The sequence below is a fragment of the Dermacentor silvarum genome, chromosome 7 (assembly GCF_013339745.2).
Source record: "Dermacentor silvarum isolate Dsil-2018 chromosome 7, BIME_Dsil_1.4, whole genome shotgun sequence".
Classification (NCBI taxonomy): Eukaryota; Metazoa; Arthropoda; class Arachnida; order Ixodida; family Ixodidae; genus Dermacentor; species Dermacentor silvarum.
The window spans coordinates 37,541,598-37,566,822 of NC_051160.1; the positions used below are offsets into that span (position 1 = coordinate 37,541,598).

The following is a 25,225-nucleotide window of genomic DNA, read 5'->3' on the forward strand; positions in this document are numbered from 1 at the left end:
GCCAGAATACTTTGAATGCTGCAGATTATGTAAACGGGTTGTTGTAGGCGTTACTTGTGTTATAGAAGTCTGGTATTTCTTACTTTAGGCTTTAAATAACAGTGCCGAAAAAATACATTTTTTTTGTTCCGCAGCTCTTGTGCGGAAGCCACAATATCATTCTTAGCCACACCAGAATAGAGGACTGCGGTATAATTTAGGCCACGTGATGTTCTTTACCGGGCACCTAAATCTATTTACCCGAGTGTTTATTTACTTGCTCACCATTAAAATGTACCAGCCATGGCTGTGATCGAACCAGTGAATTCGAGATCACCAATGTAATGCTATAGCAACTAACATACCGTGGCAGCGTCATGGTAAAATCTTCAAATTCAACAGAACCCTGGTTTCATAAATTTCGTTACTGCACAAATCGTTCATTACCCTGCAACTGCTCTATCCGTGTATAGACGCACACGTTCCCGTTGTCTTAGATCGAATAACTAACACACAAAACAGCACCCATTAGCCTCCGACTGCTCGATTAGTTTATAGACTTCTACATTGTGCTTGTGCTCAGTTGAATGACTAACCACCATGCATATAACTTCGGGAAGGTGGTTTTTGTCCGTCATTTACACTTATTTTCTGTATGCCACTGTTTTTAAGTTGCCTATACCACATCTCATCTTCTCTCCTGTGGCAGGTGTGGTGTCCTTCACACATAATTTCGAGAATTGTCAGGAACTTCTCCAGTATTCCAATTGCCACTTGAAGAATTCTTTAAATACAAATTGGTTGACCAACAATCTCAAAAGCTTGCAGTTCGTATGCATCAGCAGGCCTACTGTACGTAGCGCATTTTATTACCACTCAGGACAGGCTAAGCTCATTTCGTCATCCAGTACCCGGCGCTCTGGGCTTTTTTAATTTAACTTGATCAAATTGTATTTACAGAATAAATGAAACAAGAAAGTTGTCTTTAATGAGCTTTCAGTGTTAAGGTTGACGTGCCCCTTGAACCCATCTAAAACGAAACAGCATAAGGAACCGGGTGAGGAATTGTTTGCGTTTTCGTCCGCGTATTATTGCGATAGCAATTATATGGGCATTCCAGGCGCATTCATGGCGTCGCCGTTGGCGTTGTGGTCGCCGTGCGCTTCCGCAAAAAGTCCACGGGCGATAAAATCTCCGCCGCGCGCCGTACGCTGTATGTGCGAGTGAAAGCATGCGACGGTGAGCCGGCTATCGCGGTGAAGGGCTGGAAGCGGGAAGGAAGTGCAAGTTTTGCAGTCGCGCACAACGGTCGGAAGGAGGGAAAGGAAGGTGGAGGGGCCGCGCTTTACTGCGGCCGCGCACTCCCGCCGGGCTGAGAGGCTCCGCGGCGAGGGTGGGCAGGGGGCGGTGCCAGGCTTTAGTGCGGCCGCGTTCTCCGCCGGGCGTGAATGACGTTTGTACTCAAAATCACACTCCCGCCATTCGGGGTCGGCGGATCTTCGCTGAAGTTTGGCTTCAACATCGCGCTCCCTCACCTCAGGGTCAGCAGCTTTTCGCTGACGTTTCGGATGGACTTCGGAAGCGCTCACGCTAGAATGGGCGCGTCGACGACGAGCCCTGTCCCAAGCACGTTCATTCTGAATAGATTTTCATGAAATTTCTTCAAAACTAAATCTGGCCGTTGCGTAAGATAATGAATGTCTCATACCCCCTTAAGCAATGGCTGGTAAACGCGGCCTCTCCATTACGGCGACAGAAGTGAAATTCTACGTTGTAATGATCAGCGGCAGCGCAGCCAGCTGTGGAAGCAGACGACGACGATGAACGCGGGAGCAGTGGCACGAGCGCGTGACGAGCACGTGCCACGTGTCTTTGTAGCTCTGAAAGGAGCTTGTTTTTTTTAGAGGTACATCGCCGGCGCCGGCTAGCGTATACAAGCTACGCTGAAAAATAACATATTTGTCCGCCGTTTTATACAGCGCAATGCATTTTAAACGGCTATTCTTCCGCAAATTCACCGACAACCACTGTTTCTGTCTCTAACCTAAAAATATACTTGAAGATCAAGACGCCTGTAGGATTAGGCTTGCCATAAGACATCACCAAAATAGCTCTCGTAATTTCTGTGATTCTGTTGCAGCCTTCGATCGCATTATTGAATATAGCAAAGTCACTGACGGTGTGGAATGTAAGTTCGCGGCACTCAATCTTCAAACTTGAGAGTTGCCTCTATTTTCTAGATGGTCAAACCAACATAATTTAAAGAAATCTTGGACTGTTTCTGTTCGATGCAAAATCGTTTTTTTCCTTTGTTGTAAAATGAAGTGTCTTCGACGTAGAAGACAACGATCGTACGAATTCGCTCCGGTTAACATAGGACACCTTACTTGACATTAAATGTGCTTAAGTCAGTTGCGAGATTCATGTCGTATTGACGCACTTAATGCAAATCAACTGACGTCTATTATACGTCAAATGTGTCTTCTGAACAAATGAAACTCATTATAACTTCAGGGTGAAAGCAAGTCTGTAAAGAATTTCGACACGATTTACCATAGTGTTAAAGCGAGGCATGACTCCGTGCGCATAGCATACTGTAAAGGTCGTGAACAGTACCGTGTAAAAAAGGTGATGCACAACTGCCAACTGTGCTCCTGCAGAAGAGGTGAAGCCTGGAAATAATATTCCTCTTCGTTGTTCATATCATCAGCTTCAGCCAGCAAAGGCAAGCATATTAACTTTCTAGCTGGTATTAACCTTTTTTTCCCCGTTTGTGTGAGCGACATAGGTGACCGACCTTTCTTTTTTTTTTGTAGACAAGTCAAAGCAATTTCCAAGCTGTGGCTAAATTGGCAGTAGAATTTTCTTGGTGGTAAAAACGAGCCGCGACGTTGTTTTTATCTGTGCGAGAGCGCGGTATGTTTTCGGCTGGCATTTGGTGGCACACCATACAAATACAAGTGAGCCTGAGGAAGCAACAGGTCAATGTTGAAGACCCCCGCCCCGCGCCCTTTATAAACGTTGTTTTCCCACGGTTAATCCCATCAAGACTCTGGCTCCGTGCGAGCCTATTGGTGTAGACCATATACCTGGTGGCTTAAGGTTGCGATTATATGATATGAAAGCATTCTGCAGCATTGTTTTCTTGTGTGGCTGTCCTGAAGAAAGCACCACTCAAACCAGAAATTATGTTAATGTTAAGAGGTGCTCTATAGAACACAACGCAATGACATTTTACATTCAGTGGATTTGTTCCTGTGACGTATCCATTTTGAATAATGGTGGGGCACCACAACAGGGCAGAACGCCTTCGCTCTAACATTGAAAACGGCTCTTCAGAGCTACGCCACTACCTGGTCTGGTCTGCTTGTCTAGAAACCGAAATTACGAAAGAAAAAACACGCAGAAAATGAAAGCTGAAACCTTGTGAACTGTTGGGCACCAGTATGAACGTCACGAAATCGATACCTTCAATTAAGTTTTTTTTATTTAAAGGGGTAAAAAGGCAATAGACTGCCATAGCCTTCGAGAAAACGTGTTTATGTATCTTGATGTTTACTGTAACATGCCGTTTCCGTGTGCTTCAGAATTTTACGTCTACAAGTTTACTAAGAATGTCCTATACTGTGTACGTTAGTCGTGTGTCAGAGCAACTGCTTTTTTTTTCGTAGGAAATTATGGCCACAGCCTAGGAAGTCATTTGACTTTTAAAGCTATTGTCTTTTTCAGAGACTGTTTGGCGCATGTCCCAACGTGAAAGGTACGTAGGAGACAACATTTGAAAGAAAATTTATTCCAAGAAACCGACCGTTTTTATCACTGAGCGTTGTCGCAGTGCATTAGTGGGCAGTGGCGCTCAAGTGAAGCAGCTTTTTGGGCGTTAAGGCACACTCGGGCTTTTGGGCGTTATGCCACACTCGCGCAAAAATTGCTTCTTTCAATTATTTATTGCCTGAATTATTAATCTTAGCCATTTGAGATTGCTAATAGAAACCACAGAGCATGCGCGAAAATTTGGCGTGTTTTAAACATGACACCGAATTGTAAAGTGCCATTTCCCGGCTAGTACAAAAGATTGATAATCATTCTTAATAATGAATATTTCGTCTTGACCATCCAACATCGATATTGAAGGAGGCAACATCGAGAAGAATTCTATCAAGCTGGAAAATGCTGCTATTAGGCGGATTTTAGACGGCAATTAATATCGCCCGATCTAGCAGTCTACAATTAATGCTTTTTTGTTGCTGTTTTGTTTTTCCTTCTTGGACGGAAATTTTTGCGGGAAATATTGGCAGGAATTGACGAACGTAGGTTTTGGCTTTTACTGAGCGCGGTTAGAAAACGCAGTTAACCAAGACGCAGGTGTTTGAAATATGGAGAATGTGCGCTGAAGGGGCAGCCGCTAGCTCCTGTTGTTCGTAATGAACTCATGAGCAAAGATGAAAAGTTAGGCTGACCTTTTAGGTCGTCAGAAGAGGCGAATAATTGATGACGAACTGATGGTATTTGCGAGTCCTCTTTCCACGAGTACAACTATGTACGTGTTATCAAATAGTACGTACCTGTGGCTATGCTATCTGAATAGTGTATGTTAAAACGACGATGGCATTTGTACTCCGGCTAACTAATGTTAACACGAGATGAACTTGCGCGATAATGATGTTTCCAGAACGTCGCACTGTTTTTAGGTAGTGTAAACTGTTACGAGGAAAGTGCTGATGAAAATCCCTGAGATAGTGCAAGTCGGACACGGCGTCTCAAAGCGCGAGCTTTCCCGAGAAAAGAAGACGAGAACCTCACTATGGAGTACCTCACTATGTCTCAGACAGAGTTTATCATATGTTCAAGGTACGGGAAACAGCATGCAAGACAGATTTATTTCGATTGTCTTTCTTTCCTAGAAGTATCTGCGAATGGAACCACTTGCCGCGAAACATTGCCTCTGTTATGTCTAGTGATGGTTTCTTTTCTATATTAGCGTAACCGCCTTTAAGTTTGTTCCAGTGGCATGTGTATTTTTTGACTGATTGTGATAAGTGGTTATTTTTATTAGTCGTGTGACTGACAATGTACGTATTTTTAAAATCTTTTTGTGTAATCCTCCGTCGCTGTAACGCCTGTTGATGCCTGTTAAGGCACTGTAGGTAATAAAATGAATAAACAGCTAAAAGAAAATGTTTCAGAAAGCTGGCTCGCGAGTGTTTCAGAGAGCTGGATGCATTTGGTACCAGAGCGTGCTTCAGCTAACGATAATGAAGGACTTTCCACTACATTTTATGGCATAATATTTATGGACATTGGAGTACCATACGACTTGATAATGCCGACTGACCTGCACTGTGTATGGAATGCCCGCATGGCGCGGTTGAACTGTTACCCGGAAGCTCAACATGCCCGGCTGTTGTTCTGCGAGCGCACGACACTTTTTGTAGAAATGCAATGACTGCGAGCAGAGGGGAGGGGGGGGGGGACTCCCCCCCCCCCCCCGCCCCTCGACTTTAGCATGTCAACTGTAGCACTGCGGCATCCATTCCACAAGATGGGGAGGTGATTTTATTACCAGTAGTGCCTTGTGCGGGGCAATTTTACCTCTCGAATTTTTCGAATAATGATTTCATCGCGTATAATCAAGAGCAAGAACAGGAAAGCAGGTATTGTCGTACTGCTGCATGCATTTCCCCGAGGCACTGCACATGACGGTCACCATCCTTGCTCGACTAAGGTTCATCGCACAGCGTACTATTTCTTGAGTCACCTGTTCGTGAAGTTACCTGCTCGTGAATTAGCGAAGCTTTAAACTTCTTTCTGGGTGAGTTGGTGCATGGCTATGTTAGGAACAGTTGCCCAAACAAAGGGACGTAAACAGGGAAAACGAAGTAGACGGGAAGGGCGCAAGCTATCAACTGCTTTTATTCGTTTTGAAGCTGCATATATAGGCATATGACCCAATAAAACGTTTGACCTAAGTTATAACTTAATTTTTTGATGTGGCGTTAGCATTGCGGAAGCAAGAGTATTGTGCATTTCCTTAGGTATATTATCCAACATTCCTGTCCATCAGTTAATGAGGTAGAAACCACAGTTTTTATTTTGCTATTGCACTGCAGCAGCGCCGCAGTTTACACCGCAAGAGGATGCAGCGCAGCAACGGTCGTAGCGGCTAGCTGATAAAGCAGAGTTGCGCGTCCTCGAATACGCCGCCGCAGTCTCAGCAAACGTGCGTACCGAGCAATTGTGCAGCTTTTCTTTAGATTGCGGAACTTTTGGAACCGTTGCGTTTACTGTTCTTTATACTTATTTTGGCAGGGCCAGCCGTGAAGTCTCTGACGGGTGTTTGTCTTTGAAATGCGGAGCGCAAACGGCGTTCCACGTCTTCATGCTCACATAAGTAGTCACATTTAGCTGCAGCGCTCTTTAGGCGGGGGTTTAGGCGGTAAGTTCCAGAATGAAGGTGCCATTATTTTAATTGGAATGTATTATATAAGAGGCACGTTTACGTTTGCGTATGTTTCTTTTATTGCTTGCGTTTTGAGGCTTCGGAATCTATAAATGTATTTTTGTAATGTTCCGTTGCTTGGTGATCCTTAGAATGACATGTTGCCGGCGTTGAAAGGTTAACGTTGTGTTGTTTTTCTTAACACCTTGTGCTGTTATTTATAAACGTTGAGCCCTTTCATCTATGTGCATTATTTCTGCATCATTTCCCGCGTGTTGCACGTTTCAAAGTTAACAAACTCGATGAGAGGAATGAACGGGGCACATCAGTCGTCTGTGCTGACCGTCCGCCATTCTTAGCTACATGACTTATATCGCACGGTTGATTCGCAGTTCGCTTCGCCACCTGCACGCCGCACGCTTACAGTTGTAGGATCACCGCATGGGCAAAAATTTGAAGCCCAAATTGTGCCCTTCGTACATGAACGGGCCTATGAGGCCAACGCGGGCTCTCTAAAAAAAGCGCCATCAATCAGATTTATACGATCAGCGCCGCCTCTCTAAAAATCTGTGCCGGGCCCACCACCTTCAGCGGCTGTCGAACGCCAGTTCTCGCCGCCGCCGCCGCTAGGGGCGCTGGGTAAACAGAGTCTGGGCTGCCGCCTTTTCGTCTCTGTAGCCTCATTGATCGTGAGCCACAGTTGCGTTCAGCCGTGCTCCACTTCGCTGTTTCGGATAGCTTCCGACAAGTACGTGTGCAGCATGCCTTACGATGGCCTACTGTTGTGTGCCATTATGTAAATCGGACGAGAGAAAAAAACAGCAGGGCTTTTCTTTCATGAAATACCCGCTGTACATGTCTTGGACGCACGAGCACGATGGCTTGCCGCAATACGACGATGCAAGTGGTCGCCGAATACTACCTCATGCTACACCAAAGTGTGCAGTCGACATTTCAAAGACTTCACAGAAGGCAAGCGGCAATGTCTAAAGAAAGGGGTAGTGCCGTCTGTTTTTGCATACCCGTCCGATCTCCAGCCGAAATCAACGCCGGCGCGAATTACAGCAAGCATCGACAAAAGAGTGCTACAATGGCACTAAATGACTCCGCGAGCGGCACAGCGATGCAACAGTTGCTGCCAGCAGCAGCTCCTACTTCATCAGTAGAGGATATGTCTGATTGCTGCTCCATGGACACATCAACGGCAGCCAACTCGTGCGATCAAAGCGTCCAGGTAAACATCAGGTCAACTTCAAGCGTGCTTGTTACTGAGAGAGCGAAGTGGATAAGAAAGAAAAGGGATTGAGGAGTCAGTTGCTTCGACTGCAGCAGACCGTCGACAAGTACAAAATGGAATTGAAAACGCTACACGAGGATGACTTAGTGGCGGATGTTTCTTACATCAAGGAGAGGGTGGAAGAAAAGGAACCTGCAGCTCGATTCTTTATCTATCAAATCCAGAACTTCATGAAGAAGAGCCCAAGCTGGTGTGAGGAGATAACCCGACGTTGTGTAGTTTTAAGGTATCTGTCGGCAAGGGCGTATGAACACATTCGCAGTGAAATGCTTCTCACGCTTCCTTGCAGAAAGACTTTGAGCAACTACGTCGGATACACTAGTGGAGAAACAGGCTTCAGCAAACTCGCCGAAGATCGCCTTAGAGTAGAAGCGGAGAGCTTGAGTGTACCACAGTCAACAGTGCGCTCACTCGGTCATTGTCGGTGAGATGAAGATCAAGGAAAAGTTGCAGTACAACGAAGAGCAGGACTGCTTTGTGGGGCACGCAGACATCTCTTTGGAACAACAGGGTGGTGAACTCACGTTAGCGAACTCTCTTCCCTGCTTCCTGATCACTGGACTCTCGACATCGTATCGCATTCCAGTGGCCTAGTATTTTACCAAGGGGTTAACAGGCCCACAGCTTCACAAGTTGTTGATGTTTGTGCTCGAGAAAGTAGAGGGCTATGGTTTCAGGGCATTTCGTTTATTGAGTGATAGCCACAAATTGAACGTCAATGCAATGAAACTTCTTGAAGATGGTCTTCTTACATACAGGATAGCACACGCCTGAGACTGTGAGAGGCTCCTCTCTTTAAGTTTCGATCCATGCCATGTTTTAAAAAATGTTCGCTCGCAGTTTTTGGCACATGACTTTAGCCGGAAAGGAGAGGTCTCGTCCTGCTACATCAAGAAGCTCTACGAACTACAGAAGGACCTGGTTGTAAAGCCTGTCCGCTATCTCAGCCGCAAACATGTTTACCCGAATAATATAGAAAAAATGAATGTCGCAAGGGCAATTCAGGTTCTGTCATCTGATGTTACTGCGGCCATAGAGCATCTGAGGGACCAAGCTAGGCACACATTAAGTTTCTCATTCGCGGATGCAGGCCAGACCATAATTTTCATGCAGAACATGTATCGCTGGCTTGTGCTGCATGGCACGAGTAATACTACCCAACACATCCACAAAAAATTTCCCGACACTTGGAAATTCGATGATGCCGAAGATGCCAGACTGGAATGGCTTGAGGTAACATGGCCCATGTACTTGGACAAACTAAAAAAAGCTGTGGAGATACAGAGGAATTTTGTTGCTAAAGAAACGTACAAAACATTGCTTCTGACCATGTATTCCACAGTTACCTGTATCAAGTACTAGCTCACAGAGGAGAAGTTCCTGTTTGTTCTCACTCGCAAGTTTAATAGTGACCCGATCGAGTCGCTGTTTGGCACATTGCGAATGTCTGCCGGTTGCAATGACATATTGAATGTTCGTTCTGTTTTGTCAAGCCTGGAGAAGATTCTGACAGCTGGAATTGCAGCATCCAGTGTGACATCAAATGTTGCTCACAGTGAACGTGCACAAATGTCGACAGGTACCTTCACACTAAAGCTTCTCCTTCGCCAGCACAGCAGCTTCCTCAGCTACAGAGAGCTGCATGTGATTTGCAACGGCTCAACACGACAGTCTTGCCGCAGCAGTTGCCTTCAGTTGAAATTTCGGCAACTGCTTACGTTGGGGGCTATATTGCCCGTGTAATAAAGGAGCACAGGCGTTGTGAAAGTTGCACTTCAGTCTGCACGAAGCCTGCAAGCAATCAACCCACCTTGCAGTTCACTCGCAGCCAGGACCGAGGTGGGCCGCTTTACCTGTCAGACCAGTTGCTGTTTGCCGTTGACGCGCTAAGGACATTTGCTGATCGTGCCCTGAAGCACAACCCTACTCTGCAAAAGCCATTGCCAACACTGGTGAAGTGTGCTGTGCCCGCCCTGTGTGCTTCAAACCTGCTCAAGTGAAAAGAGAGTGATGCCATTCACAGAGTAAAACTCATGGAGCTGATATCTGTTCGGTTTTTGCGGCCACTGCTGGTGAACTATGCATTCAACGTCAGTCAAATACTTTGCAAAGAAGCCCCTGTCCAGGAAATATGTGAAGCTGTAGGTGCTTGGGGCTACTGAAAGTACAGGTGCTTACAAATAAATGTTCTTTTTTACTGCGATAGCAATTATATGGACACTTCAACCGGATTTCGGCCGTCGGCGTCGCCGTCGCCGTGAGGTTCCGTATCAAGTCCAAGGGTGATAAAATCGTCGCCGCGCGCCGTATGCGCGAGCGAAAGCGGGCGGGGGGCGCGCGCTATCACGGAGAGCGAAAGCACGGCGGAAAGCAAACGCGACCGTCGCGCGAAAGGCCGTGGGGGTATGGATCGGAGGGAAGCGGGGCGACGCTGTGCTCCGGCACCAAAGGCATATCTTGCTACCGGGCGTAAGGCGAATTTGCCACTCAATCTCCCGCGCGAAAGCAAGAAAGCGGGAAGGCAGTGCGGGAGGGAGGGGGGAGGGGCGCAGCTTCTACTCTGCCAACAACTGCGCTCGTACTTTGCCCGCGGCTGTGGCAGTCGCCCGCACCGTTTTTTATCTCCACACGGCTCTGACCTTTGCATGCGCTGTGCATTCGCCGCTGTTTCCGTTGAAGCGATAGACCACACGAACCTTCGCCCGCTGCGGCGGCTGCGCTTGCTGCCAGCGTTTTGACAGTCGCTGTCTGCGGTCATTCAGTATGATCTATTCATGTTTGCTGTGCGTGCTGACACCACGCTTGTTAATTCAGTTAGTAAGCGAAAGTGTCCAAGTTTAGGCAGCCGATAAAACTACTATCCCTACTCCGAATATCTCTCTACTAATTTGCTATCGCAATTGATGCTTCGCCTTTCGGGCGAAACTGCGACAATTTTTCATTAAACGTGATTATTCGTATCGCACCAAATTTGTTAATTTTCCAGAATATAGAGCTACCATGCATGGCAAGTCAATGTTCGGAATGCATGCCCATCATGTCGACACGTAGGTCTGGCCAAACTTTCTTGTAAATAACGATGAATAGGCGTTTTTGATAAAGTGAGGCGCACGGTCGCATGCTTTTATTGAGTGAACCTATCGGTTTTGCATCACACACGACCTGCACTGGTTCTCTTCTAATATAATTAGGTCTACCTGAGGTTAGGAAATTCGCAGGCGCAAGTTGAATACGCTAGCGCAAGACAGGGGTAATTGGAGATCGCAGGGAGAGGCCTTCATCCTGCAGTGGACATAAATATAGGCTGATGATGATGATGATGATGATCAATACTACCAATCTTTAGTTTTTTCGCAGGGGCTCTCGAGACTTCCAAACACTCCATCACACAAGTATGAGCACCTTTGCTATATCCAGGGGCGCCTTCCCTAAACATGGTAAGTGACCACATAGTGAGAGAAACGATTATTAGTGTCCACTGAATTCTGGCAATGCTGTGCACACATGTGAAGGCCTGATGTCCGATATTATGGTGCAGAGGATGAGATTACAGTTCTCGAGCTCGGCAATAGGGGCGCATTTCGATGCGAGCAGAATGGAAATTGACTTTTCAATAGTGCTTATGTGCAGATCAAGAGCATTATGCTTTATAATGCCTTCTCTTTGGCCAGTTATGGTTGGGGATGGTACATTTATGTCATGTTCAAGCCTAGGTCACATTACTGCAAAATAAATTACTGAAGTGTATAGTGCAGCCAATTTTCCAGCTACAACCTTCATTGCATTTTTACTCAACTTTTAGGCTTCACCACAGTCCATTTTGTGGACAGTAATGAGGTTGACGCAGTCCTGTCACAAGTAAATTTAATTTATAAGGAGGTTTTTATACATCTTGATGGCATCAAATATTTAATAAATCTTCTGTATTCGCAGCTATAGTTGAAAGACTACTTGTCTTGTTAATTCCAACACAGAAAGTATAATCAGTTGAGAAAAATTAAACATTTGCTAAATCGATCTGTAATAGCAAATAACATGTTTTAGTAAATGTGATAGAAGTAAAATGGGCCCAAGGAAGGTGACATGTTGCGTCAGTAATGGCAGTGAAGTACTTTACAATTAAATTGTAGCTGAAAGCCATAACCTCATAATATATACTGCACTGTCGCCTTGTTTTGCGACTTGCACTTTTAATTTTCTTTAGTAACGTAAGCACGTAGTGCAGCTGTTCAAAGCATCTTTTCTGCGTAATTTAAATTTTGCTGTCTATAATTCAGCAACAAAATTTGAGGTTGCAGTGGTATTTTATTGAGCAAGTCTGGGTAGCGACAATATTCTCTTGAAAAAAGAAACGTTCCAATATACAGTTGTAATAGGCACTACTAATACATTAGGCACATAGACACTCCAAGTTTATCAGTATAACAGTGAAGTGTTTTTTTTTTGTAACTTACTATGCAGCATATTTTACCTGCATGCAAGGCAGAAGGCGCGTGAGAGTGAGAACACAGACCATGAGCCCTCTACAGTTGCAGAAATGGCCTGAGGGAAACGCCGCCGCCCAAACGGCCATATTTGCTGAGTCTGATATATGCTGCGTTTTTTGACATTGCCAAGTGTTCATTATGTTTACAGATAGACTGGTGTTGCAGGTATATGCTCAAGCCTTCACCATTTCTAAATTAGCTATGACGTCTACGTAGTGACTAGAGCTTTCAATTTACCATAGGAACTAAAATTCTTGTGGTGCCACAATGATGTGTCAGTGTAGCTGGGCCTTTGCAGTGCTGCACTTACCTAATCTATGGTGTAATTCAAGAAAGACATTGCATATTTCAGACTGAACAAATATTTTGCAATTCCTCAAAGAATGGTAGCAGACGAGTGCAATCTTTAGGAATCGAAACTATTTGCAACAAAGCTGTTTCAGGCAGTTATAGTAACATTAAAATGCTACACGCCTAGGAGTTGCATGCTTACCTGAAATACATTCTGCATTCGTTTCTTTGAATGCTAAGTGGGAACTACTTAGCAAATTTTGACGAAGCAGCTGTCATCTACCAATCACCAACTAGTCATGACAACAGCCTCCCGAAAACTTGCAAAATAGGCGACTTGCAAATAGGTGATTTGTATGTGTAACACCTTCAGTTAGATTTAAAATATCTATCCAAGGAAAACAGAGAACAGAATTTCACTTGTGACCTGCCAATGTTATGACCATGTTAATAAAAGTGGAATGCGTGAAAATTGCAAGCTGGAACCAGTATATTATTGCAGTGCTTATTGCCAAGTCATATTGAAAAAACAAAACGTTCAGTAAGAAAAGTTTGTTTCAATTAACATGCAGTTTCTACATGCCGACTATATATGTTTACAGTAAGAAGACCTGCTGAAGAAGCTAGCCCGGTAGCCTGTTTTCGTACACAAGGAGCCCACAAGAATTTTAGTGCCTTCAGTGCGCCAAAAAGCCAAGGTGAAATTTGAAATGGAGGGAGGACGGAATCTGTTTGGAATCGTGGAGAGGCAGACGCACCATACCCGAGAAAGCGCATGGAGAACATGGGAAGAAGTCCAGCCTTATTCGCTTTGCATACTCTTTAGGCTACCACCGTGAGCACCTAGATCTGCTATTCATGGTAATGTGTTTTGTATTAAATCAATACACTCATACAATGCTTTGCGTCATACACTCACACAACGTCATGTGCGTCTCCGCTTTGGAGGCTGCTCATGGCCTTTAAAACACATAACACGCCAGTGCGTGCGAGCGCCGAGAAACGCGTCATTCGTCGTCCAGGCTCCTCTGGCGCCTCTTTCTAAAGACGCTGCGATATCTCGTGACATTGATTGGAAGTCCACGCTTAGCGTCGTAGATGAGAAGCGTGGCAAGCCGGGGCGTGCGAACGCTGAGAATTGTTCCGTGACTTGCCGCACCCCCAGTGTCACATACAAGCGAACCAATGAAGAGTGACAGATACAGCGCTTTGACAGAGCTCGCCAAAGCGTTCTCGTGAAAGACATTATTTGAAAAGCGGCAGGATAAGTATTGTGTTTGTGGCGCAGCCTGCTAAAGCGTCCGGTCGTTGTCCTTGAGGAACCTGTGTGACTTGGGCTTGATTCCGTGCAGCATCGGGAAAAAAATTGAAAGGATCTCTTTTGTCATTGTAGAGGGGTGCACACCTACTGGCACACATCCAATGAGTCAAACTGGCATCAAACAAGTTCATTGAAGACCAGCGCAGACCGAGTGTCACATAGCAATTGCTCCAAGTCGGCGTCAAACAGTGTCGGTGAGAGCGGTACATACCCAGCCTCCCATATGGAGTGACCCATGTCGGCGAAAACAGGTTTGTTGAAGAGCGACGTACATGTGCGCTCACTCAATGACTCAATATGGGCACACGGGCGGTTTTCAACCCTGTTCCCTCATCACATCAGCTCACTGCTCTAACTATTCGACCGTGGACCACACAGAGAACCAGCGTGGCGGGAAAATAATTAAACACCACCATGGAAAAATGCAAAGTGCATTTGTATATAGATAGTTGGCTCCCGCAAAGCCCGGGTAGTACCCTAGGAATCCCAACGCAGTAAAACATTACCCTTGCACGCGAACCCTTGCACGCGACATCAATGATGTCAATGTTTTTGGCTGGTAAAGTTATATGGAAAGCCCTGCTATTGAGGGGTGTCGAGGACACAGCTATTGACGCCATACTCACAGGTCCCCCTGTAGTTCCGGTGGGCTAAGCTTCGTTAAATTAGGAGGCGGTATGCCGGCATGCCCGTGAAAGCGTAAACCCAGGCCAATGAGACGCTATTCTCCGGTCCTTAGTATGACACTCAAACTAAAAAGTAAGTTTTATATGACCAGGGTCGCCATTTTATCAATTCTCTAAGTTTCAGGGACTTTTTATCGGTTTTGTGATGACATTTTCCAGTTAGACATGCCACAATATTTTTGAAAACGCATGTTTTTTATATCGAGCTCCACAGAAAATTGGTCCGACGTATGTAGCTACCTAAGCCAATCATGACCAAACTAATGTCCTGGCTACCCGGCCAGATGGCATCAATCTGACTTTCTGGACTTAACTCTCTTGTCCCCTCTCGAATGATGGCGAAGAAATCTACTATGCGGTTTCAGCAGACCAGATTCTCAGCGCATCAGAGGGCTAGCTTTTTTTTTTCATTTGGTACTGAGAGGATTTAGGTTGAATGCATAATTATACATAAGATGTTTTTCCGAGCGAGAAAGAAGCCCACGAATGCACGCAGAATTGCCACACGACTGGCCTCTCGAGGCAATTAGCGCATATTCGCGGGCTTCTTTCACGCTCCAAAAAAGACTTTTATGTAGCGCGTATTGAGCAGCAGAAAGCTGAATCGGGAGTTTTTCATGTTGCTGTACAATTTTCTCATTGGCGCATTGATATTCAGGGCAGCACTTCCCTAGTTGGATGATTAATTACAAATAACAAATTAAAACTTCGTAACGAAAATAATACTAGCGGCTACTAACTCCACTCTCCTGGAAACAACATGCGCTAGGTTTTCTACGAGTAATGCTACTGCTCTTTCTTTTTAATCTTGGTGCATGATAGCTGGGACAGGCTGCATACTACAAGTTTGCGATCACAGCCTGAGAGGAAATATGCGAATACTCATACAAAACATTGAATACCTACACCGTATGGAGATCAATTTGGCACGAGGCAACTTAGAATCGCTAAAAGTTGAAAGATCTCCGGAAGTTCTCATGTAATTAACAAACGCACGAAAACTCGTTATGCTATCAGCTAGCCTCAATTCCTAAGCTACTCTATTTCGTCGTTTCCAGCTCTTTATCGCCCTTCTCCTCCCACTCAATTTATTATTTTCTTTCCGCACTTCTACGCAAATGTCAACCAAAGGAGATAGTCTCCCCCTCCCTCCCCCTTTCCTTACACCAGCCGCCTCCTGCTCCTTCTGCCGTTTTCTTTTGTTTTCTCCTTCTTCCCTATCTTCAAATTATTTTTTGAAAGGCCACCACCGACATGTCTCAAAGTGGCAAACGTCAGCATATGTTTTTCGGTGCTTTCATCACAAAGGGTGATCTGCACACCGCCGCTAGAACGTCTACACCAATGTAGTGAGGTCAACGTCCATTTAAAGGCCAATCCGGTCCCATCCACCACGTCTGCTTCCCACTGACCCCGCTCTTTCACACACACTCCAGCATACCTTCAAAAATTTCCCGATGCACTGCAACTAGGCCACTCAGGTCATTCTTTCAACTCTTCTCCCTTGAGTTTCTCAGGTGCTGACCAGCTCACGGCAAATTTTTTGCTAAAGCTACAAACATACGCCGCCTACGACACCAACTGTTTCTGTGACGTTCTCTGAAGCCTTCCTATCCTCCCGCTCCCCACAACGCCCTCCTTCCCTATGTTTCCCTAGACTTCTAACTCCATCCTTCCCACCAGGATGCCTATAAACGCCAATGAATGAGCTCATTTTTTTACATTATCTTACTTTACAGCCATTCTCCGCCGACAACGCTCGCACGTGACGCCAACCTACTAACCCCATAGAACTAACCAGCCGAGACGACCAGCCGCCAAGGAAAAAAGGTAGATCCACCTATCAAAATCTCGACTGGTCTTTCTGGGAAACTTTATTCCTGCTTATGTAAATCCTATACCATGTGCACGCTGTTCTTCTACACTGGTATTTGTTTTTTGATTTGGGTAGGCCACTTTTTAGCCTTCTGCGTGTACCACATGTGCGTCATTTAGTTAGGGAATGAACGAGCAGCTTGGCTTGGGCCCATTTTCCAAGTACTCTTGTGCCCTACGTGCAATGGCGAACACGTCCATGGGCTTCTGACGAACTGTATTGATTCATGTGCCATGAAAGTACACATTGCCGTCTCGTAATAATATAGGCCAGTCCTAAATAAACTTACCATTTGGTAATTTGTATTGCTGTCTTCAATTAAAAACACATTTTCTGTTTCGTATTGAAGGATCATTGGCTTCTTCTTCCTTTCCCAAAGGTGTACTTTCAAATATAGCTATCATTTAAAGAGCCGAAATTACAATTCATGTTATTTGCCAAGCTTGTAAATAATTACCGAATGCCTCAAAAATTTTAAATACCATAGTGCTCCAGCTTTGCTCATATCTCACAATGTATTTGTATCACCTTTATTTGATTTTGCACAATCGCAGGAAACTGCTGGGTAAGTCATGACATCCGGGTATCTAGCCATATGACGAAAATTGCTTCTGTGCTTCGCAGTTGTTGCCAAGGCCACCTGTAAAATTGGTCAGTTTGAATGTAGAAACGCAAAAAACTTTTAAATATCATTGCTTAAATATCAAAACGTTATGTAGAATGTTTGTGAAAGCTGATCTGTGTAAATAGAAAAACTGAATTTTTCAACATCTTCTTATAGAGACCACTCTGCAGATGTGCATGTTTCTTCCTCGCCATCACGCTCGGAACTTGAGATTCAAGTTTGTGTTTTTCATTGTTTGAAGCAGCATTTCCAGCTCTAATCAATATATTCTTACTATTATTAGGTATTTATTTCAGTCAGTATTCCTAGTTTGGGATTTCACGCATGATATCCGACATATTGATTCAGTGTGTTTTGCGTATATAGGGCCCATCATGTACTCATCCGTTTCTGGAACCTTTGAGGTTTTCGTGATCATCATCAGCCTATTTTTGTGTCCACTGCAGGACGAAGGACTCTCTCGGCGATATGCACGTACCCCTGCCTTGTGCTAGCCGATTACTAGTTCCGTCTGCAAAGTTCTTAACTCCATCACCTCACTCATTTTCTGCCGACCTCGACTGCCCTTTCGGTAGGGTGGCATCCATTCTCTAACTATATTGGTTCACTAGTTATCTGCCCTAGGCAGTACATGGCCTGCGCACTCTATTTTCTTATATTGTTAACTAGCATATCCGCTATTTCTGTTTGCTCTCTCATCTACGCAGCTCTCTTCCTACCTATTAACGTTTCGTTCTATCGCTCTTCGCGTTGTTCTCCAGCTTCTTCGTAAATCCCCCAGTTCCTGCCCCATATATTAGCCCCGGTAGAATGCAAGCATTTTAAACTTTTGTTTTCAATGACAGTGGTAAGCTTCCAGTCAGGATTTGGTAATGCCGTTCTTATTCTTCTCTAAATTTCCTTCTGATGGTCAGGATTCCATGTGAGTAACTGACCCAGGTAAACGTAGTCCTGTACAGACTCTAGTGATCCAGGCTCTAGCATTCCAGTCTACAAAGCGTAGCCAGAACACTACCCATTAAATTGCGTAATGTGGACGGCTGTTTGCGCTCAGCTCTACTTCAGCGATTAAATAGCTGCGTCAGGGCACTGGTTTTCCGTATCAGCAACGCCTTGATGAGCAGGTCGGATAAGGACGTCCTAAATAATGGAGATCCATGTATGCAAACTACTAGCGCTCGCTAGTGGGTTAAGCCAAGAATAACATATTCACAATTTGAAATCACTATACTGTGGGCAGATCAAATGGTCCTTACGGACTTTCACGGTGAATGTCGACCTCTGCACGAGTGCGGAAAATTGCGCTTTCACGCATCGTCACCCCGCTATAAACTTTTGTGCACACAAATTCCACTCGTAAAATGCCCCCCTCTTTTCATCTTTCTTTAACGTTATATACATAACTTTTAAATACCCGAGGTTGTCAGGGCTTCTTATAGCCCGATAGTGTGACCTGATGATACTTCACAAAAGAGACGGCACTGTGAATTAGTTTTGCAGAGACACTGAGCAATGAAAGTTTATTGCGGTGTCTGGCGGAACGCTGGCATTATAGCAATACGCAATATACAATATGCAATAGCAATAGCAATATGCAATAGCAATATGCAAGAAGGTATGATTGTGTAACGAGGTATGCGATCTTCCAGGTATATTTCGAAACTTAAAGTGCCGGTAGTATCACAAAAATTTCTGCATGCTTTTAAAAATAGTCGGGTAGATCTACTTATTGTTACCCATGTTGGAATTTCAGCTGCAGTTTTGCCTCCTTGAAACGACTAACGAAATAGCCTGTTTAAAAAAAATGGCATAGCAAACCGAAGTTAAACTTTAGGCATTAAGCATAAGGGTGCTCGTGATTTTCTGAAAATTATTTTTTGTCCAGTTGAACACTTTTGATGATCCGCAAGATGCATTTATTAGTTACCAGAGTAAATTTTTGCTGTTCTGCGTGATGCACTGACTGGCTCCGAGCGTGATATACGCTTAGAAAAGTCTTCATGGCCTTTGTGTTCTAAAGCATGGAGTACCAACGCTTATGTAGAAAAGCGCCCAGCCTACTCGGAAATTCTGGTACACCTAAGCACACAACCTGCCGTGCCTGTCGTTTTCGAAACTTATCGTGCCAGCTTTTTTTTTTTTTTTTTTGAATTTATGAAAACATGCATATCGCACAATAGAAGTTCGGCAGAGACACTTATGGCTGTGTATGTCTGCGAACGTGAAATTATTATAGTCCCTTTGGTGCAATGATTTTTTTTTGTTTGTTTCCGCGTGTTTCATGCCCGCGCAAGCTCTCGCCTGTGTAATAACGGCGCATCCGCAAGGCCAAATCAAAATGCGCTCGCTTGCCCCAGAGGAGTTCAAAACTCCAAGGACCGCTCAGCGGCTCAGTGGCGCCACCTCTTCCCCATTGGCGGCGCCATCACGTGCCCAATGACGCTCACACTAGGCCATACCTTTCGACGTGACGTGTCCAATGACGCGCGTGCTAGGCGCACCTTTACTCAACAAGAACCGTGCAGCTGCAGCGGAGTCGGGGAAGTGTGCACTGTGCTCGTCTCGCAGCCGAGGCCCGGGTTGAATTGCCATATAGAGGGAAATCTAGCAAATTTTCTTTTCGACATTAACGTTGAAAAGTAATTATTTACGTTGTTATTATTTACGTTGAAATTATTTACACTGATGTACTTTGTTTGCAGGAACCTCCTTGAGAAATCTGACGTCAGTCCGAGCATTTGTGACATGCTTTACTCTTGCGCCGTCGGCCATTTTTGGTACGATCGCTCGGCGACGACGCAGGCTTTTCGCGTAATAGGGTATATAATGCTTTCGCATTAAAATGACGGACTAGTTCGTTGCATTTCCGGGGGAACACGATTGTTTGTTGACCAACTTATACGACCCATGTTGAACTTGAATTTGGTGCAGCACAACATCAACACGCGGACACGAAAAGAAACTACAGACATACAGCTCTTTGTGTCGTTGTTCCCGGTGTGACGACACTTTGCTGTTGCGCCGCACTTGGTCCCCGTTCAATTTGACCAATAAGACTGCATCATGAAGCCTTCCTTAGGCGAGGGGAGCATTGCACACGCACTTAGTAGGGGTTATTGGATCACAAGAGCAGCGAATCAATAGAAATTGCCTGTGTTTTCTAGAGTGAAAGTTAGCATAGGCATTGTAGGTGCCCTTAAGGCGCAGAAGCATAAAGTTTTTTTCCAGACCAACTATTGCGTCAGCATAGCGACACAATGGCTACGCTTTGTCAATTGCGGTTTTCCAGGCGTCGTTCAGAGTGCGAAATTTCTTTTTTTTTCAACTTGTTGCAGAAACGAAAATTAGGCTCTAACATCGCTATTTTTACAATATGTTATATGTGGGGAAGTGGGTTCTCATTTTCGGCCGGGGTCCTCATAATAGACACCGAGACCGCATACATTCAAGGTTTATTGTTGTTTCCGTAATTAAAATCAGCTAACACAGGCTGGACTGTGCCGTAGAGTATGAGACCGGGATAGTTTGTGTTCTCTCTTGGTAAACGGTGCAAAACAAGCCAAAGGACGGCAAAGAAGGGCAAGCGCAGTAGCTGTCGCAGCAGCCGGCGCAGTCGGGCCGTGGAACCAGAAGAATATATTTACAAGAGCGCGTATCTCCTAGCCTCAGACCTAAACATTTTGTCAAGATGTAGAGAGTAGTCTAATTTGACAAGACAGGCGGTGACGCCGCCCATAACATGAAGCCAAAAAAATTTCGTGCCGGGGAGTGGCAGTGCAACGTAAGATCAAACTTTGCTGCTCAACGTGAACGTGTTTCGCTGGTTGGGTTCCAACGTGGCAGCTTGCTCTTTTTTTCTCCCCATGAAGCATAATTGGCCACATGTGACACTGTGCCTCAATACATGCGGCAAAACGAGAATTTGTGATAAATCAGTCAAGGCAGGACACGTGAAATTTGAGGATCTGAGTCCGTGCCTCCCGTGCCTAACGTAAAGTGTTGTACAGCCGTGAGCAAGAGTATACGGACCAGGCATTGCGCCACGAAGCCCAGTTTTTTTAACTGCCTGCCAATGCATCTTGAAATTGAGGACTGCAGTTCAAACTTGGCATTGCGAACTTTCCAGTGTACTTGAAAACTTCAGCTTATGCATGTTATTTAGTACGAAATTCATATTTTTTTCTGCGACGCTGTGGTCCGTATATTTTTGCTCACGGGTGTACGTGCTGTTGGTCACTGGACGTGAAAAAACAAAACAATTTTTCAAGAGTCTTAACCATGCCACTATACATTGACTTGCAAACTAGTACACATTCTTTAAACAAACATATGCATGTCCGGTTACCGGAATGGTATAAATTTGACCATTTCCTTCTTGCGTAAAAGCAAACAAGATGTTTTGGCTCCCATTCGAGGGCCTTGTCCACAAAAAAAGCAAACAAAACGTCGAGTTAGATTATGTACGTGTGAATAGATGGCGCAAACAACGCCCATAAACAGAAGTAAGGCTGGCCTTCATTGAGGTTCAGCACGGTATCAGTGGTTTGGAATAATCATCACTCAACATGAAGCTGCGAGGTTAGGTTTCTTTCAATGGCTAGCCCATCCACCCTATCCCACCCAATATAATGTCCTTTTGACATAGAATTCACGGCAAGAGCGTTTGAAGACACGTTTTTGTTTTTTGAACATCATTACAATGGTCCTTATGCAACTATGAAGCTTTCTAATCCGTAACTTGAACGGTCGTCTGACATGTCTGCGTGTACAAATTGTGCTACTAAGTAGATCGCTGAGATGACCGCCGCCTGGTAATGATGGTTATGGTTTCCTTACTTGGCGCTTAGTCACAACGAAGGACGGACCAAGGTGCTTTTTCATGTTCTGATAGTGCACGAAGCTCATGCGCACGTTGATAATATTTGTGATCATTTACATACAGGGGAACATACGCACAACGTGCGATCGACCTAGGAGCGGCCAGTACACTTGAAATGTATAAAATAATAGAAAACATATTTTTAGACGAAGCCGCGGAGGCTTTCTACGTCACTTTATCGGTCATTCCAGAGACGCCTCCAAAACGTGGAGGTAATCGAAATACATTCGAAACCCGAATAGGATTATCGTTACCCCAGTTTTGCTCTGCCTTGCAGACAAATTATAGGGATATATTAATTTGGCAGCTGTAAAGCCAGTGAGCTCAAACAATAAACAGAATGGCGTTCCAGGTGTTGATGAAGAAATGTGAACAAAACCCTACGTCTAGAATAGTTAGCCTGCCGCAAGGTCAATCCTCATCAACATTCAAGACGTCAATGTGGGAGCGGAGTAAATAACAATTGAAACTACATAGGGACATAGCAGCAATGAATCTGGATTATTCTTCACCTAAAGGAAGTTCATCACAGGTATCACGAGCAACAGCGTCACAGAAATTGAATCGCTTATTTTCGGCGCTCTCGAAAAGAGATAGCCTATGCTCATACTGGCCTGCATGGCGTGGAACACGGTTTCATCACCATACACTTCTGACAACAGCGCTTGTCTCCTTGACGTGGAATGCAATATTAGAGCAAACGACAGGCAGCAATGAAACCCACGGCATTGGAAGTGAAGAAATTTGTGCAAGACTTACCTCGACATTTTTTAAAGCAGTCGTCACAGCTGTCAAAGAATGATTGAATGGTTGGGCACTTTCCTTTGGGCACACGACTGCAAGTGTAGAATGCAGCATTCAAATACCACTTATCGCTATTATCGCCGCAGTCTCCCCTCTTTGGCCTTGCTCCGCAGTGTCCTGGGCCTGAAGGTGCTTTTGCTGAAATAACGAGAATCTGTCACGGCGTGTTTACCCCGCATTGTTGGGTAGGAAATTACCTGTTACCTCTTGCCAGTACGAACGTTCTGAGCTTATATGAATACGAAAGACATAAATTTCCAATCCCAAGGACTAATTCTTCCTTTCCGGCGGACTGCACTATACACAGTAAAATAATTTGCACCCAAGTGAAAAGGGGTGTAAATCTCTCTGTACCTCACACACTTACATCATTTTCGGGTGTAAGGGTGTGATGTAGAGGCAGATTTAGACCCTTGTTCACTGGGGTGCAAGGGCATAAATTATTTTACAGTGTAACGTCGTCACTGACAAATACGACGGGAAATGGTTATAATGGCTAGCTCAACTGTATAAGTATTTTCATAATATTGGCTTAGCCCAGCCCACAATATACGTGCTAGGCGGGTACTTCGCTTCAGACAAATTTCATCGCCTATGTCGGTAGTCAGGTTATATACGTTCGCACCTACCTGGGGGTGGCAGGGCTGGTCTTGCACGGGGGGGTCTCATTGGTCTGGTCTTGGGGCCCCCCTTCGTAAAGCCACCGCCCTTCGGTTTATTCACAGGCTTGCTGCCGATGCCCGTCTCCCCTTCTTCGGATCCTGCGTGTTTGTTGGAATCGGTGAATAGCAAGCCATGGATTACAGTATGCGTAAGGCTGTGCCATTGTCATACCTCATACGAACGCGCAAGCACGAGCTTTGCGTAAAGCGCAATGCAACGACGCCCGTGGTGTCCTGTTAAAAATATAGACGCTCCAGTTACACCTGTCTCCAACCTAAGTAATCATATTGCTAAGGAACTGCTAAACCCAACTGAAACTAAATGTCGCTTTAGCAAAATTGCCTAGTGCTATAGGGGGTGTTTAAGCTAAATTTAGCCAAATATTAAATATACAAACAAAGGAACCACGCGTGTCGTATTAGCACAATATTATTCTTAGCCTAATGGAGCACGTCATGATATTTTTTTTCAATCCGTCAACCTGGGTAATTCGCACTGACTACTTAATCAACTTTTTCATTATTAACTCTAGTGAAAAACCCTCAATGCAAAAGTTGTAGCGCTTGTTCAGAAACATCGGATTATTTCCTCTCTGCTAAGAGAACTGCCCTGATACTTTTTACCAGCATTTCTATAAAGTGCGCGAAATAATATATATATATATATATATATATATATATATATACCACGTCACTTCCGGCTAACCATTATTACTTTAGAGGGTACGTACGAGCCATTCGGTGTCTTGTGTAACGAACAGATTTAATTTTGAAGCAATTTAATTTCGAAGAATCACAAGCGGCAATGGCGGGCTAATGCTGCTAACCACGCCGCCGAGCAAACTCGAGACATCGAACGCAAGCGACAACGGCGGACAGCGGGCATAGCGTCAGTGGTGTCGTTCTCTCCGTCGCAGCCGGACTTGTAAGTTCATAATTGAGACATACTTTAATGAACCCTCGGGATAACCCAGTGATAACCACTAGGGCTGCACATTTCAGCTTCACTGATTAACCATCTTCATGAAGTGGAAGGTCTGACGCTTTTTTTTTGTTACTCATATTAGTCGACAGCACAAAATAATTACCCGAACATAAAGTGCTTATTTAAATGCAAAACGTTCACTTGAGAAGTTGTAGAACTCATTGAGAAACACCTAACTATTCTTTTTCCATGAAGATATAGTTCATATGCCTTTATTTTTGATGGTGCATGCACAAATAAATAGAGAAAAAAAAGACGCTCGAAATCACAAGATATTCGATGTCAGTAGGGGCATGCGCTCTGCGAAATCATTGCTACTGGGAAAAAGGAATGCTGTGGCAAAGGGAATGTATGAATAGGCCGTAAGGATAAGAAACAGTGTTTCTGGCTTGGATCAACGCAGTGAATGTAGCCATGAAACATAATAGTAAACCAGGCAGATTTGAAGCCTTCTCAGCAGTTCTTTTGCTATTGAGAAGCCGCTTAGCGGAGGACGCTGTTGCGACATTTGCCCTGTATCCAACAGTATTGCCGTCGTCTCGCTTGGGTCGTGTTTTCTAGCCGCCTACGCATCATCTTTCAATCAAAGTACCCCACAGATTACTCGTGCGCAACATGTTTGAGGGAATTAATGATGCTGTGCGGAAAGACCTTGTCACTAAGTATATTTTTTAGAGCCCTGAAAATATAGACCACAAAAGCTGTAATCAGGAGAAAAAGAACACCGCATATCCGCGGGGTGAATGATGATGAGTGGGCGAAGCTCCGGAGGGAATCATCGGTAAACCGTGAATCTTCCGTGTAATTCGCCCTGTCTCGCCGCACTAAATCGAACGATTGACTTCCACCAATGACACGCGCCATATGTGACGTCATTCCTATTTTATAACAGCG

The 25,225-nt window shown here is 44.8% G+C and overlaps 1 protein-coding gene and 1 long non-coding RNA gene across 2 annotated transcripts in view; one reads left to right on the forward strand and one right to left on the reverse strand.

Annotated features, from left to right (window-relative positions):
* Nucleotides 1–25,225, reverse strand: part of LOC119458800 (actinia tenebrosa protease inhibitors-like) — a 96,451-nt gene that overhangs the window by 52,410 nt on the left and 18,816 nt on the right. The window lies entirely within an intron of this gene.
* Nucleotides 6,088–13,341, forward strand: LOC125946694 (uncharacterized). Its single transcript, XR_007467786.1, has 3 exons — nucleotides 6,088–6,199; nucleotides 11,073–11,152; nucleotides 13,096–13,341. It is a non-coding gene; the product is annotated as an uncharacterized LOC125946694 (long non-coding RNA).